Source organism: Aotus nancymaae, unplaced genomic scaffold (assembly GCF_030222135.1).
Source record: "Aotus nancymaae isolate 86718 unplaced genomic scaffold, 86718_ANA_hifiasm-v0.15.2.pri h1tg000041l, whole genome shotgun sequence".
Classification (NCBI taxonomy): Eukaryota; Metazoa; Chordata; class Mammalia; order Primates; family Aotidae; genus Aotus; species Aotus nancymaae.
The window spans coordinates 13,846,496-13,862,793 of NW_026988455.1; positions in this window are offsets into that span (position 1 = coordinate 13,846,496).

The following is a 16,298-nucleotide window of genomic DNA, read 5'->3' on the forward strand; positions in this document are numbered from 1 at the left end:
TTAGTATTAGTAGTGGGAGAAACACTGGAAGAACAATACAACATTCTTGGCCCACACGAAAGCACATCCAGGGGCCAAGAACATAAGGTAAAAATCCTTTCACCTGCTACCATCTGTTGCTCTCTAAACTGCCAAACTTTTTCTCAACACCCTCCAACAGTATCAGACCCAAAATAAGGTGTTAAAGATGACCCAAGAAACCCAGTTTTTGATTGGAAGCTGATCATCAAAGATTTGGAGATGCACGATGGCAAGTCTGAGTATATAAATCCATTCAGAAACATCTCCTGAGATTCTTACACTCAGGTGAAGTTGACTAAAGATTTAGCTATAATTTTCCCTCAGCCCATTCCCTGGATCCAGACCTCTACTCCCTCAGTAGGGTAGGCAGAAATAGCATAAGCTTTCTAGTGATGGGGTGGTGAGTACCAGGCTGACCATTTAGGGTAGATCAAGGCTTCTGACATTTTCATATGCAAGAGAATCATCGGGGATCCTGGTCAAATGTGGGATGGGCCTGCATTCTCTACTTTTAGACGTCTCCCAGCGGATGCAGCTGCTGTGGCTGTCTGGCACGAGTGTGATGGGCCATCCTTGAGTGGCAAGGCTATAGCATATCTGACTAACACTGGTTTGCCCACACCTGCCCTTGTGACATTTGGTGGGTAACTGAGACACTTGTGTGTCAGTTCAGCTTTAGGACTGATTTCCTCCCTCTCCCACTTTCTCACTCTCCCACCCCGTCCATCAAGCCTGCCCAGGAAAATGCAATGAAAAAAAAAATTTAATAGCAGCATCTGATTGGAATCCTGAAGTCACAGCTTAAAGGTGTTTTCCCCCAGTTTTCTAGGGGAACAAACAATGGTAGTTTTTCTTCTTTTTTGGATCCCAGAAGCTTTGCTTTTTGACCTTCATGGCTTGGCATGGATCCACTTTTGTTGATTTGGCATTTCTTCTGTGGATAAACTTCATGGCTTTGGAAAAAGCCTCCTTCTTTTATGAGGCATTTTTAACCTGCAGGATCTCCATTTAGCTTAATTGGCATATTTATGTATTGAGATGGGTGCCTAGAGGGCTTGGGCCACAGCATCTTTTGTATAAATCGAAAAAAATGAAATGAGCTGTTCTCACAGTTGTGTGCCCTTCAGTCATGGAGTGCGCTAAAAGGCTCATCATTTACAGGCTGCGAAAGCTCAGGAAGATCAATAGGCATAATGCAACCCGGAGCTGTTCGGCAAAGCAAAACTCTGGGTTTTCAAAGCCTGATGACTTCGGGAGCTGGGTCATTACTAATTCCCTTTGCAATCTTTCCTGGACCTTCATTCCCTGTCATGTTAAGGAATGGTCTTCTCAACTCCTGAGAGTTATGAGACCATCATCCTCCTAAGGTTACGCCAAGAGCCTTCTCCTGAGGGTTGGACAATTTGGAAACTCTGGGGAGCTGACTGCTCCCGGCCAGCCCCCTCTGATCACAGCCCAGCTGCAGACTGTCACTTTTCAGGTCACTTCTGAAGCCCAGCATGCTTTGAAAGCAAGTGTGGGAATTGATTCTTATTAGTTTAATATAGCTATGGCTAATGGCTTATAGATTTTTATATAGTCTGGCCCTGCTAGGCATGTCTATTAAGCCTCTATTATGGTTGACAGAGGAGAGAGAAGGTCAAAGGGCCTGGGACAAATGCATGGCTTTCCTCCAAGCCAGACTGAGAAATGTCTTCTTAATAAGAGTTCTTATGACCTCCTGAAGACTCGAGAGAGAAAGAAGGCCTTTTTGGTGGATTCTAGGGGAATTTGGCTCCAAAGCTCAGGAATGCATGTCTCACAAGAGGCAAAGGTAGTGTATCAGATAACACAAATGCCCTGCTGTGATGAATTAATGAAAACAAATGCAGGTGAACCAGCTGCCCTTGGAGTTTTCAGCTCAACAACAGTGGATTGAAGAGCAGCCCGCAAAAAGCTATGTCTAACACAGGAACAGAAAACCAAATACCGCATGTTCTCACTTATAAGTGGGAGGTAAACATTGAGTATATATGGATGCAAAGAAGGAAACAACAGACGCCGGGGCCTACATGAGGGTAGAAGGTGGGAAGAGGATGAGAACTGAGAAACTACTTACATGGTACCATGCTTATTATCTGGATAACAAAATAATATGTACACCAAAACCCTGCAACATGCAATTTACCTATGTAACCTGCACACGCACCCCTGAACCTAAAATAAAGGTAATACATAAATAAATAAATGGAAAAAAGCTATGTCTACCAGAAACTGTAAAGCTGAACTTATTTTGAAAAAGGGTCTTTGCAGATGTATAAATTAAGGATCTCAAGATGAGATCATCTTGGATTATCTGGGTGGGCCATAAATCCAACGACAAATGTGCTTTGAAGACAGACACAGGGTAAGTGACAATGTGCAGACGGAAACAGAGATTGGAGCAATGCATCTGCAAGCCAAGGAGCACCAAGGATTGGCAGCAAACACCAGAAATGAGGCAACAGGCATGGAACAGATTCTCCCTTAGAGCCCCGGAAAGAACCAGTCCTGCCAACATCTGGATTTTGGACTTCTGGCCTCTTGAACTGTGAAAGAATACAATTCTGTTGTGAAGCCACCCAGTTGGTGGCAATTTCCTAGCAGCCCTAGGAAATTAATTAAATTACCAACTACCCAGGCTGCTGTCTCCTTCCTCCAAAACCAACCCTGGAGAAACCCTAGAACCAAGAGGAAACAAGAACTCTAGAAACTAGTGATCAAAAAGAAAAAAAATGCAAGGTGCCCCTAAATAGACAAGGTTGACTTGTTTTGTGCTAGGATAGATGGGTGGCTACAGCTGAGAGGAAGGGTGACCCGAGGCAATAGTGAAAACAGGAATTGCAGAAAAGCTGATTAAATTCTACACAGGCATCTTACCTAGGTTACTTGGGGCAACCACCGACTGACTCATTTTTTTCTTTTTCTTTTTATATTTCATTTGTTCTCTCTATTTTCTATCATCTTCTCATCTTAAAAAGAACTATATGCCCATTGATGTTTAATGTAAATTAGACACTTTGTGAGAGAGACTGACTCTTTACTTCAAAAAAAAAAAAAAACCCTGCAATTGTCCACACTTCCTCTGCCAGTGTGGTTTGGATGCAGGCACTAAGCCTTGTAGGAAGACAACATTGAATGAAAAGAGACACAAGGCTGAGTACTGCTCTGCTCTCCTTCAATCACAGAGCTATTGCTGACAACCAAGAGGGGAGACTCCCTCCCCATAGGGCCCCTTCTCCCTATGTTTTCAATGATGCAGCCCTGACCAAAGGAGCTGCATAGTTGAGTTGGCAACAAACAGCAAAGATCAATAGTGTTTCTCTGGGTACACAGGGCTCCACCCTGGGGCTCCACCCTCCCCTCTCCTCCGACTCACTTGAACTCACACAGATGCGCCCTTCCTATTTCATCTAAAGCAGAATTGTGGAAATAAAAATAAAAAATGAATGTCAAAAATGCTTGGCTGGGCACAGTGGCTCATGCATGTAATCCCAGTACTTTGGAAGGCTGAGGTGGGCGGATCATGAGGTCAAGAGTTCGAGACCAGCCTGGCCACCATAGTGAAACCCCATCTCTACTAAAAATACAAAAAATTAGCCAGGTGTGGTGGTGGGTGCCTGTAATCCCAGCTACCTGGGAGGCTGAGGCAGAAGAACCGCTTGAACCCAGGAAGCAGAGGTTGCCGTGAGCCGAGCTCGCGCCATTGCACTCCAGCCCAGGCAACAGTGCAAGACTATCTCAGGGGAAAAAAGTGCTCAAGATTAGAGAAGATATTAGATATATGAAACAAGAGCAAGAAATAAAAAAGGAACCAAGTGAAAGCTATACTATTCTAAATAGAGAACACAAGAGATAGAATAAATAATAGAATCAATATAACTGAAGAATGAATCAGTGAGTTGGAAGATGAGCATGTAACAAATATAGTAGACAATGGACTGATATCTTCAACAAATGAAGAGCCTGTGTAAATCCAAAAAAAAAAAAACCCAAAAAACCTAACCCTCCAAATTTTAAATATGCTAAGGATATGGACAAGAATTTCCAGCGGAAATGCAAAAGTCCAATAAACATTTTAAAAATCCAACTTACTGGTAATACATTAAAATAAAATAAAACAAAATGAAATATTCTTTTTTAATCCCAAACTAGAAGAGGTAAAGCAATTACAGTGGTCAATTTTGGATGTCCTTGACAACTGTTGAAATACAAATGTAATTAAAAGAGTTACATTTTTTATCAGTGATCAGATTTTAGCGTAATACCTGAAACTGAGGCTTGATAGAAAACGAGAGAAGGCATGAGTGCATGGGGTACGTAGGGAGATGAGAGCAGGCATCAGCGAGGAGGGGCAGCGAGGTAGACACTCTCATGGTGTACAGCCTCCCTGGAGAGCAGTTTTAAAATATGAATCAAGATGTTTTGATCTACGAGTAGTCCAGAAATCTGTAAGAAATGTGCACAAAAACATGTGGGAGCCATTGACTTCCAACCTCTGCTCTTTCAGGGGAAATATTCCTTAACTCCTCTCTTGTTGCCCTCAAAGGCAAAGCCTCTCCATCCTCCCACCCTGGAACTCACTGTTAACTGTTCACACTGTTCAAGCTTCACTAAACTGCAGGAAGAGTGGCTGTCTTCTGGGTGGTGAGACAGAAAGGAGGAAGGTGTCTGCATTCCCGATGGCGGTGGTCATCATACAAGCCTTGTCCTGTCTACCTCTGTTTTTTTTTTTTAATATCAAAATATATACCCCTTATCTGTTTAAGCCTCTTGGATCAGGTCTCTAGTTACCAGCAGTCAGATGAAATTCAAAGCTAAAAATTTTTAATAAAGCTTTTGAGTTTAGTTAGCTCTATTCACTAGCACACTGGCCATGAATTTCTTAGATTTAAAGTGTGACAACCATTTCCTGATATACTATGAAACTTTCCTTAATTATTGAGTAGTTAATTTTCTAGTTTAATCTCTAAAATCCAGTTGTTCAGCAACTCTGGAGCAGGTGGATGATGATGTGTAGGGAGGTCTTGTGCAAGTAACACACAAGAGTGAGCAGATGTGGGCTTTAACAGTTAAAATGGAAAGACCATCTGTAAAATATATTTTCTCCAGCTTTCCAAACGTAACTCAACCTCCTCTTAATGAAACACATTGACCTCCAAATTTATGGGAAGGACCTGGTAAAAGATGGGCCAGACCAGCATCAGTGGCCAAACACATGGGTTACCTAAACAGAAGGGGTGGCCGGGAGCAGTGGCTCGCGCCTGTAATCCCAGCACTTTGGGAGGCCGAGGCGGGTGGATCACAAGGTCAAGAGATCGAGACCATCCTGGCCAACATGGTGAAACCCCATCTCTACTAAAAATACAAAAAAATAGCTGGGTGTGGTGGCACGTGCCTGTGGTCCCAGCTACTCGGGAGGCTGAGGTGGAAGAATCGCTTGAACCCAGGAGGCGGAGGTTGCAGTGAGCTGAGATTGCGCCACTGCACTCCAGCCTGGTGACAGAGCAAGACTTAGTCTCAAAAAAAAAAAAAAAAACAGAAGGGGTAAGGCAGAGCAGCCCTCAGAAGTAGTGTTTGTGGGGGTGTGGCTTCTGCAATACCAGAAAGCATCTTGCTTCCCCTAGGCCATCTTAAGCTGGTGCCTAGGCTTCCTTCCATTAATTGTTATCATTTTACTTAGATCTTTGTTGGGAAGGAGCTAGAGGGAAAAAGTTCCAATTGATAAGGGTACCCAAGATGATTAAGTTCATTGCTAGAACCCACTACATAGATCTGATGAATTTAGAAGGGACTTCTAATCAAAAAGCAGCATCTCTGAGATTCGTGGTTCCTAGCTTTACATGTTGCTCTTTTTTTGTTACTTTTTTTTTAACTTGTAGGTTCCGGGGTACAAGTGCAGGTTTGTTGCATAGGTAAACTTGTGTGATGGGGTTTGTTGTACAGATTATTTCATCACCCAGTACTAAGCCTAGTGCCCATTAGTTACTTTTCCCAATCCTCTCCCTCCTCCTGTCCTTCACCCTCCAAGAGGCCCCAGTGTGTGTGGTTCCCCTCTATGTGTCCCTGTGTTCTCATTTAGCTCTCACTTATAAGTGAGAATGCAGTATTTAGTTTTCTGTTCTTGTGTTAGTTTGCCAAGGATAATGGCCTCCAGTGCCATCCATGTTCCTGCAAAGGACATGATCTCATTCTTTTTTATGTCTGCATAGTATTCCATGGTATACATGTACCACATTTTCTTTATACATGTTGCTCTCGATATCATCAATATATCGTTGATCAAATCTTCCCTTTGTAGATCCTTTCCACTCTGTACTCATCTGTTCTTGCATTGCTATAAAGAAATACCTGAGACTGGGTAATTTATAAAGAAAATTAATTGGCTCACATTCGTTCTTACATTGCTATAAAAAAATAGCTGAGACTGAGCAATTTATAAAGAAAATTAATTGGCTCACATTTCTACATGTTGTAAAGGAATCATAGCTGCTTCTGCTTTTGGGGAGGCCTCAGGAATATGCCAATCATGGCAGAAGTCAAAGGGGAAGCAGGCGTCTTACATGGCAGGAGCAGGAGCAAGAAACAGTAAGGGGGAAGGTACCACACACTTTTAAATAAATGACCTGATCTTAGAAGAACTCACTCACTATAACAAGAACAGCACCAAGGGGATGGTGCTAAACCATTCATGAGAAATCCACCCCCATGATCCCGTCACCTCCTACCAGACCCCCGCTGCAACGTTAGAGATTACAGTTTGACATGAGATTTGGGCAGGGACACAGATCCAAGCCATATCTCACTCTTACCTCCCTGTTGTTAGAAACGTTTACAAGATCAAGTTTATTAATATGATTTATATTTAAAGTTTCTTTATCACCTGGCCTGGTCTGATTTCTTATTTTTAAGAGATTTCTCTCTTGTCTTTTGGGACATTGTTTGAGGGAATAAAATGCTTAATCTCCATATTCATCGTACCTATCAAGATTTCCTTGGGGATGCGCAGCTTGTATATTTCAGTGTAGCATTCCTACAGATCGACTCATGGGATAAGTTACGTCAATATTTTTATACAAAGCCTGAATACGACTACTATTTAGAGCTTATAAAATTCAGTTGGATGTTTTTGATGATTATTTAAATACAAATATCATTGGGAGAACTGTGGGTCTTATTGATACAGATTTTAGTGTAATATCTGAAATGAGGACTTGGTAGAAAACTTAGAAGGAATGAGTGTACTTGATATATATATATATATGTGTATATGTGTATATATATGAGGCCCAAATATTACCAAATAGGGGAGGAGAGGTTGGGAGGAGAGAAGGAGGAGGTGGCCAGCACCACTAACGAGGCTGGCAGAGCGGTGATAAAGCTGAAGGCATGGTGGCACTCTGGTGCTCTGCTGGTTTAGTCATCTTGTTTAAATTCACATGACATGTAAAGTTACTTTGAATGATCTGTTGAGTTCATTTATTTTCCATTCCCTTTTCCACTCTATTAAATATGTAGAAAAAAAACACTTACTGAAAAATGAAAGAGGATAATTTTTTTATAACCCCACATTTTTTGAGCCTGAAAGAAAGTAACAGGAATTACATAAGCAAGTATGCTGTTATAAAATAAATTTGGATAAAAAGACGTCCTAGTAGCAAGCAGTTAGGGGGAAGAGGAAGGAGAGAAAAGAATGAAATTAGATAAATCTATGTTTAATTACTAAAGATTCAATACAAAAGTAAAGGGCAAAGGACAGCCAGGAGACTCCTGTGGGGACTTTTAGGGTGCTGAAATTGTTGTGTATTTATTGACATGAGCAGTAGTTACCCAGATGGTCACCTTACGCTTATTCATTAAGCTGCATATTTTTGTACCTTTTTGTATATGTTAGTCATTTTCCAACTAAGAATTAAAAGAGAAAACAACTGAACATGCCCTCATCCACAAAGAGAGAGAGGAGAGAGAGAGAGAGAGACCCAGTTCAGACAGACATATCTGAAGTAGGCAGAAAATTAGCGATTGACATCTTCATATTTCAAACAACATACTTGATACTTTTGGATATTCATTCCCTGCTTTTGTGAATAGGTTGAAAAAATTTCAGTCATGGGTCCCTTTTGGGCAATAAGGATTGGGTCAGTGGTTGTGCATGGGAAGGATACTTGATTTTCACAAAGGTTATATTTCATATAAAATATTCAACTTGCATCAGTTCTTCTCTACTCTGCATGAGGGGATATGAATAAGAATACTTGAAGCAGCATTATTCAAAATAACCAAAATAGAAAAGGTGTCCATCAATGTAAAATTAATAAATATGCTATATTCTGGCTATATTCAGCCACAAAATAAAAGCTTCCTGCAACAATCCAAATCAATCTTCTTTTTTCAAGTGTTGGGCAGAAGAGAACAGAAATAAAAGCACACGTTTTCTATGATTTTGTTTTTATAAAGGCCAAATACACACAAAACATAAATTATAGTGTTTAGGGATATGCACTTATATGGTCAAAGTGTGAGGAGAAGCCAGACAGTGATGAGCATAGAAGAAGTAAGCAAGGAAGGCAGGGCCTAACATGTGCCAGCCCAGTCCAGGCTGACTGGGAAGACGAATCAAATGGAAGACTCTTGCTCCTTAAGGATGCTGAATAATGAGTGTCTAGAATCACAGCATCTCAGGATTGAAAGGACTTAAAGACTGGGGCCAGGAGCAGTGGCTCACACCTGTAATCCCAGCACTTTGGGAGGCCCAGGCAGGTGGATCACTAGGTCAGGAGATGAAGACCATCCTGGCAAACATAGTGAAACCCCGTCTCTACTAAAAATACAAAAAATTAGCCGGGCATGGTGGCACGTGCTTGTAGTCCCAGCTACTCAGGAGTCTGAGGCAGGAGAATCACTTGAACCTGGGAGGTGGAGGTTGCGGTGAGCCAAGATCATGCCACTGCACTCCAGCTTGGGCAGCAGAGTGAGACTCCATCTCAAAAAAAAAAAAAAAATCACTAAAATGAGTGACCTTTTAATTTGTTTACATTTTTATATTATTATATTCAAGAAAAATTGGGGAGTTCAATAGAGGATTTCCAAACTGTTTTCTAATAGATAAGGTATATTTATACACCTACTACAATCCATCATTGACAAGTATTTCATAAAAACAAAAGGTGTGTCACCCTCACAAAGTAAGAAGTAATTTTAGAACAAATGATAGCCCTTTACATTGTATAAATTTAGATTTATGAACCATGTTGCCTATTTATTTCCAGGGACTTAGTAAAAAAAAAAAAAAAAAAAAAAAAATTTCTTGAGATGGAGTTTTGTTCTTGTTGCCCAGGCTGGAGTGCAATGGCATTATCTCGGCTCACTGCAACCTCTGGGTTCAAGCAATTCTCCTGCATCAGCTTTCTGAGTAGCCGGGATTATAGGCACCCGCCACCATGCCTGACTAATTTTTTGTATTTTTAGTAGAGACTGGGTTTCATCATGTTGTTCAGGCTGGTCTTGAACTCATAACCTCAGGTGATCTGCCTGCCTCGGCCTCACAAAGTGCTGGGATTACAGGCACGAGCCACCGTGCCCGACAAGTAAAAGTTTTTAAACAAACTGCCACCAGTTCCTAGACTAGTTGGTGTATGAGAAACTTTGACCTCACCTACCATTCTTCCAATGCTTGAATCTTCTTCCCCAAATCCATAAAAGGTGGAACTGAGCTTGCCTATGCTTGCATACTTCTGGTGAATGAGAACTCACTACTACAGATGCTATTGTCTCTTCCTCTTAAAACATTTGTGACTGAATGCTCCTCTGCAGTTGAACCTAATTATTTCCCCTTCACTTGTGGTCTTAGACCAGTGACTGCACTTACTGTCTATACCGTACAGTCTTCTACATGTGAGCCTCAACCTGTGAGCAACACGCTTTATCCCCCTCCCTGCCATGAGCCCTGCTCCTCCTCATATTGAAACAGCTCAAATCCTCAGTACTATTTCCTGTACATATGCTGAATAGTCAGCATCCTTGCCTCTCTGTTTGAGGTGTTCCAATTTGTCTATATCTAATTTTAAAATGCGATTTTCCAAACAGAGTACAACTTTCCAGGTTGGTTTGCCTCGCCCAAAATAGAGTAAATGCACTGTCTCTTTTGTTCGAGACATTCAACGTCTTCCTTCAATGTAGCCTAAAATTTCCCAAATCAACTCTCCCATTCCTATTAACCTATTTGATGAAAACAAGTTCATATGCCACTGTGAATCTAGAAGGCTGGTTTCCCATAGAAAAAAGGAGAGGATGGCTGATCTTACAAACTGGTAAGATACGAGAATGGCTGATTATTTATTTTTAAATGCTCTGAATTCACCTAATTTGTGCTTGGCGTGCACCTCTCCACTTGTCAGAAAATATACCATTAGCAAGTTCCTCAAAAGCCTTTCGGAGGACTCACGCATCCTCTTAAAACGCCAGTCCAGCCTAGTAAGCTCCAGAAAAAAAAGAGTGGAGCCACTGTGCTGGGATTTGTCCTCGGTGACTGCTTGCTGGCGCCACCTACTGGGATCAGCGTCTCTTAACATTCAGTATCTCCAGGTTGGTACACTCTTAGGAACAAACACTGAATCCCCCAATCTGCAGTTTGTAGAGTTTGTGTTCTTCCCATCTTAGAAAATTTAAAGGATGTGAAGTTCTTGCTTGCAGGCTCTTGTTACCCATGAGGTTAAAAAAGTCCCACTAGCAGCAGTTCCGTGGTGTCATTTACATATTATGTCAGTAAATTACAACTTTGATTTGCCTGGGCCATGAGGCACAAAGGTAAAATGATTAATATTCTTACCCATGTTGTTCTTGATGAGAAAATTAAGGCAGTTTATAAAAAATAAAATTATTAATAACAAAAGTGCTTTCATTTGTACTATTGAAAGTTAATGGTTGGGTGCAGTGGCTTACACCTGTAATCCCAGCACTTTGGGAGGCCAAGGTGGGCAGATCACGAGGTCAGGAGATGGAGACCATCCTGGCTAACACAGTGAAACCCCGTCTCTACTAAAAATACAAAAAAAAAAAAAAAAAAAAAAATAGCCTGGCTACTTGGGAGGCTGAGACAAAAGAATCACTTGAACCCAGGAGGCAGAGGTTGCAGTGAGCCAAGATCGTGCCACTGCACTCCAGCCTGGGTGACAGAGCAAGACTCCATCTCAAAAAACAAAAAGAAAGTTAACATGTATTCTTCCCTTCCTCATATGGTTTATCCCAGCCTCTAGAGTATTTAGCTACATATATACATATTTAGCTACATATATCTATATTTATCTATATCTATATCTATATACACACACACAAACATGTATATTCTATTTGAAAGCAATAGAAATTTGCTCATGACCCATAACAAACATTTTATAGAGACAGTATAAAATGCAGATGGTTTTGAGTGGTGGAGGTTGTTTTTTCTTTTGTTTTAAATACAGGGCCTCACTCTGTTGCCCAGGCTGGAGTGCAGTGGTGTGATCATGGCTCACAGTAACCTCGATCTCCTGGACTTAAGCAATCCTTGTGCCTCAATCCCTCAAGTAGCTGGAGCTACAGGCAGGAGCCACAACACCAGGCTAATTGTTAAATATTTTGTAGAAACAGGGTCTCACTATATTGGCCAGGCTACTTTCAAACTCCTGGCCTCAAGAAATACTCCCTCCTTAGCCTCCCAAAGCACTGGATTTAGAGATGTGGGCCACTGCACCTGGCCTTTTTATAAAAATGTATTTTTTTAAAAAAAAAGACCTCTTTAATTAACTCATTTCTTCTTTAACTTGAGTGTGGCCAGCTTGAGGAAGGCTTTACTTCCTTCAGCCGGCAAAAATGTGTGATACAGTCATTAAAAAGGCACTGAAGCAAAGGTCATTAACATGGAGTCTTCCAATATTCAAGAGATTCATGGACAGAAATCAAGAGGTTCATGGACTGAAACAGTTTTTTAAAAACTTTTTTAAAGAAACCAAAAAAGGGAGGAAGGGAAAGAGAGAGAGAAGGGCAAAGAAAATATACCTTTATTTTTTACTAACTTTTAACTAAAATTATACTTTATAAAATATGATTGTAAGCCACAAACATCCCATTATAGTTGTTTCAGATATTTTGACATATTTGTTTTGCTTATTGCTATTGCAAAATTACAATGGATAGGATGCCTGCCTCTGGCTTTTATTATTTACTGCATTAATAAAGAAGCACATATATTACTATGTCTCACATTTGCTTAAATATTCCAGTAGCTGCATTTCAATATAACTGGCTTCTGTTGTAATCCTATGCATCCTATTTTTTGCATTTAAAAAACACAATGCTGAGAAGGAGTTGAGAAATTTCACCACACTGCCACAGGGATTAAGAGCTCCTGAATTAAACTGTTAAGAGAGCGTTGTTGGGAAAAACAGAATCCTTCAGGCCATCCCATGCCGGGGGAGCCTAATTGCCTCAGAACAGACAGAACCTTTGCCTCTGTGGTTCTAGGCCCTGACTATAGACAAGATGTTGTTAATAACGAAAGACTCTCCGTTCTCGCCTGGAGAGTATTCCATAATCCTGGAGAATATGCCATCCTGGAGACTTTTGGTACCACTGGGCATTTCAGGGGAAATAGTGCCATCTGGTGGCTGATGCTCCTCCTCCAGGGCACACTTCTGTTTGTCTTGTAATTAGCAACACTCATAGAGAAACACAGTAGCATTTAGAAGTATCAGCGCATAGCTCTTCCCCATTTCCGTCCACTGCATGGGTTTAGTTTTGTCAATTCACAAATCTCACAGACTCAATGAATGATAATGCCCAGTGTTCTGCAGAATCACACTATTGTCTCCTTTTTAGAAATGTTCAGTAACAGACAGTGATTGGCAATATTTGAATTCCAATTCTCACAAGGCTTCAATAATGGTAAAGGTCCCTCTTCCCTCAAAACAGCATTTTCATTTGTGATAATGCCTGGATCATTTCAAACACAAGGTGTACAAAGAGACAGGGCTGCGGCGTTGTGAGTGGGGTGTGCTATCTGCAGGCTTCAGGTAGTGTTGATGTTAGTGGATTCCCAGGGTTTCCGACACACTTACCCTGGATTTTCTTTCACATGTTGGTCACCTTGCCCTTTATGTGGCAGTTATGATTCGGATTCTGGCTCTGCACCTGGGCTCTGCTACTTCTCTCCACCTTCCTGACTGCTGTTTACAACTTCCGCTGCTCCTTGGTCCAAGCTACCAGCCCTTTTCCTCAGATGATTGAAACAGTCTCCTAACTGGTCTACCTTCTTCCACACATGCCCCTCTAAGTCCATTCTCTTCATGGCAGCCAGAATGATCCTGTAAAACCACAAGTTAGATCATACCCACTCCTCCGCTCACAATCCTTTTTCTTCAGAGAAAGAATAGAAGTCTTTGCAATATCCCACCTGATGCAGTAATCGGGCTCACAGATAACTCTCCAGACCCATCTTCTGCTCCACTTACCCTCACCAACAGTACTGGCCTTCATGCTGTTCTTCAAGCAAAGCATGCCTCTGCCTCAGGACATCAGCACTTTCTGTTCCCTCTGCCTAAAACACTGTTCCTCCAGTTACTAACATGGTGTGTTCTGCATTGTCTTACTTCTTTTAAGGGCCCAGAAACTGTGTAGCCCTTCCTTTATTTTTCTCCATAGTCCTTACCACTATCTAAATTTTGATATGTTTTACTTATTAATTCTTGTTGTTTTCTTCCTCTTGCTAGAGCATAATCTCCATGAGTATAGAGGTTGTCATCTTTTCTTCTTATAGTATCCCTATGTCCAGAAAAAAAAAAAATGCCAGTCATGGAGCAAGCAAATGCTTGTTGAATAAAAGACTCATATTTCCTGCCGTGATGACATCCCGATCTACCTGTTAGATTTACTTTACTTTACTGTGCCTGCTGTGAGACCTGTTCTACCTGGACTCTCCTGGCCTGTGAGGGTCACTAGATGATTCTTAGGCATGTTCTGAGCTACGGCAGCTTTCTCTGCTGCTGATAGCATCACAGCATCATTCCTGAGTTATAAACTCTACTGTTGAATGTCCTTTCTGAAAATAGCCATCGGATGACTCAAAAAGTGGGTCTATTGATAATGAAGATAATTCTAGCAAAAATGAATGTGCAAAGTTTACTAAATGAAATGTCAAAGTAAGAGCAAGCAATATTTATAAATGTGTGTGTTATTTTTAAAGTGATTTGAAATGTGTCCATGTCAATACCTAAATTAACATCAGAGACATTTGACTAGTTCACTTATGTCTATAAAAATTTAGTTAACCAAGTTGGCCCAAAGATACTTTTGGGTCTTCTTCAACTAATGGAAGAGAGGAGCTCTGTATATTCAAGCTTACATAGTATTTGCTAAGCCTCTCTCCTTCCCTCCTTCCCTTTCTCCCTTCTTCCCTTCCTCCCTTTCTTCCTTCCCTTTCTCCCTTCCTCCCTCCCTTCCTCCCTCACTTCCTCCCTTCCTCCATCCCTTCCTCCCTTCCTCCGTTCCTTTCTTCCTTCCTCCCTTCCTTCCTCCCTCCCTTCCTTCCTCCCTTCCTTCCTTTCTCCCTTCCTCCCTTCCTTCCTCCCTTCCTCCCTTCCTTCTTTCCTCCTTCCCTTCTCCACTCTCCTCCCCTCTCCTTCCCTCCCCTCTTCTCCTCTCCTTTCCTTTCTTTCTTTGAAACAGGGTCTTGCTCTATCACCCAGGCTGGAATGCAGCGGCACAATTATTGCTTACTATACCTCAAACTGGGCTCAAGTGACCCTCCTGCCTCAGCCTTCCAAGTATCTGTGACTACTGACAGGCACCAGCACACCTGGATAATTAAAAAAAAAAAAAAAAAAAGATTTTTTTTTATAGAGATGAGTGAGTTCTCACTGTGTTGCCCAGGCTGGTCTCAAACTCCTGGCCTCAAGTGATTCTCCAATCTCAGCCTCCCAAAGTGCTAAGATTACAGGCATGAGCCACAGCACCTGGCCTAGCCTCTCTTCCCTATCCTCTTCCTCGGCCTTTCTTTTTCTCCACTTCCCTTTTCCATTCTCCACTTCCCTTTTCCATTCTTCCCATTGGTCATATATACCCATTCTCATTCACATGTCAATTTCTAGAGGACAGAAAAGAATTCAGAAGAAGAGTGGGTAAAATAAACTCTTCTTAGGTTGCTGAGAATGTCTAGGTGCCTACACCAATGGACAAGTCTGAGAATAGTCATGGAGAGGATGGTTCCAGCCATAAACTTGGCAGAATATCACTCATCACCCTTCCAGATATGGTGCTTCTCAGTACATAATTGGAAAAAAAAGCAATTTTTGTTTTTTTGAAAAAGTATAGGGTATGTCTTAGTTATCCTTTCTATTGCAGATATGAATTTGCCACAAGAATCAGCTTTTTTTTTTTTTTCTGAATCAAAAAGATTTGGCTAAGCTGCCACCCGCTAGAGGTGGTGGAATATTTTCAGTGGTATCTCTAGAAGCCCTTCCTTCCCTCATGCATCATGAAGAGTCCCACAGGGCTTTGGCTGCCAGGGAAAAAAATCAAGGAACGGAGCCTTTAATCTTTTGGTTCATTATGGTTGTCAAGGAAATGCTCATTCCCCAAGCCCTCCAGACCCTCAGAGGCATTCCCTTCTGCTCCACCTTGTGTTCCCGTACATTGCAGGAGTCCTGCCTCTGCTCGACCCCTTCCACCTCCACTGCAGTCCCATCACCACCTGCACTGCTCTCTGACACCTGGAATGCTTTCCCTCTTGGACATCTCAGGTCCATTCTTCAAGGAGCACAGCTTTCCTTTATCTTTCTTTTATTTTCTTTTCTTTTAAAGTCTGTTCTGTCTTGCTGAGGAGCAAAGGGGTGAAGAAAAGGGAAAATATCTCTCATTCTTTTTGTTACAGCTGTGAGAATGAAACTGAATTAATGCCTCAGTATATTATTCTCCCTTGCTTCTATTTTTTTTAATTTTCAGACTTGACGAGGTTTTCTCAAAAGCTCCTGCTGGAAATATTTGGACAAACTGTTAGAATGTACTTTAAATTTTTTTTTCATTTATTCCTAGTAATGTTTCTTGATTTCCATTATTTCTTATTTTTGATTTCGTCTCCAAATGAAAAAGACAGAATGGGTAAAACGAGCACGCCTGGAGTTTGAGGTACAGTTGTGTGTCACTTAAAGACAAGGATACATTCTGAGAAATGTGTTGTTAGAAATGTGTTTCATCATTGTGTGGGGACAACAGGATGCACTTACACA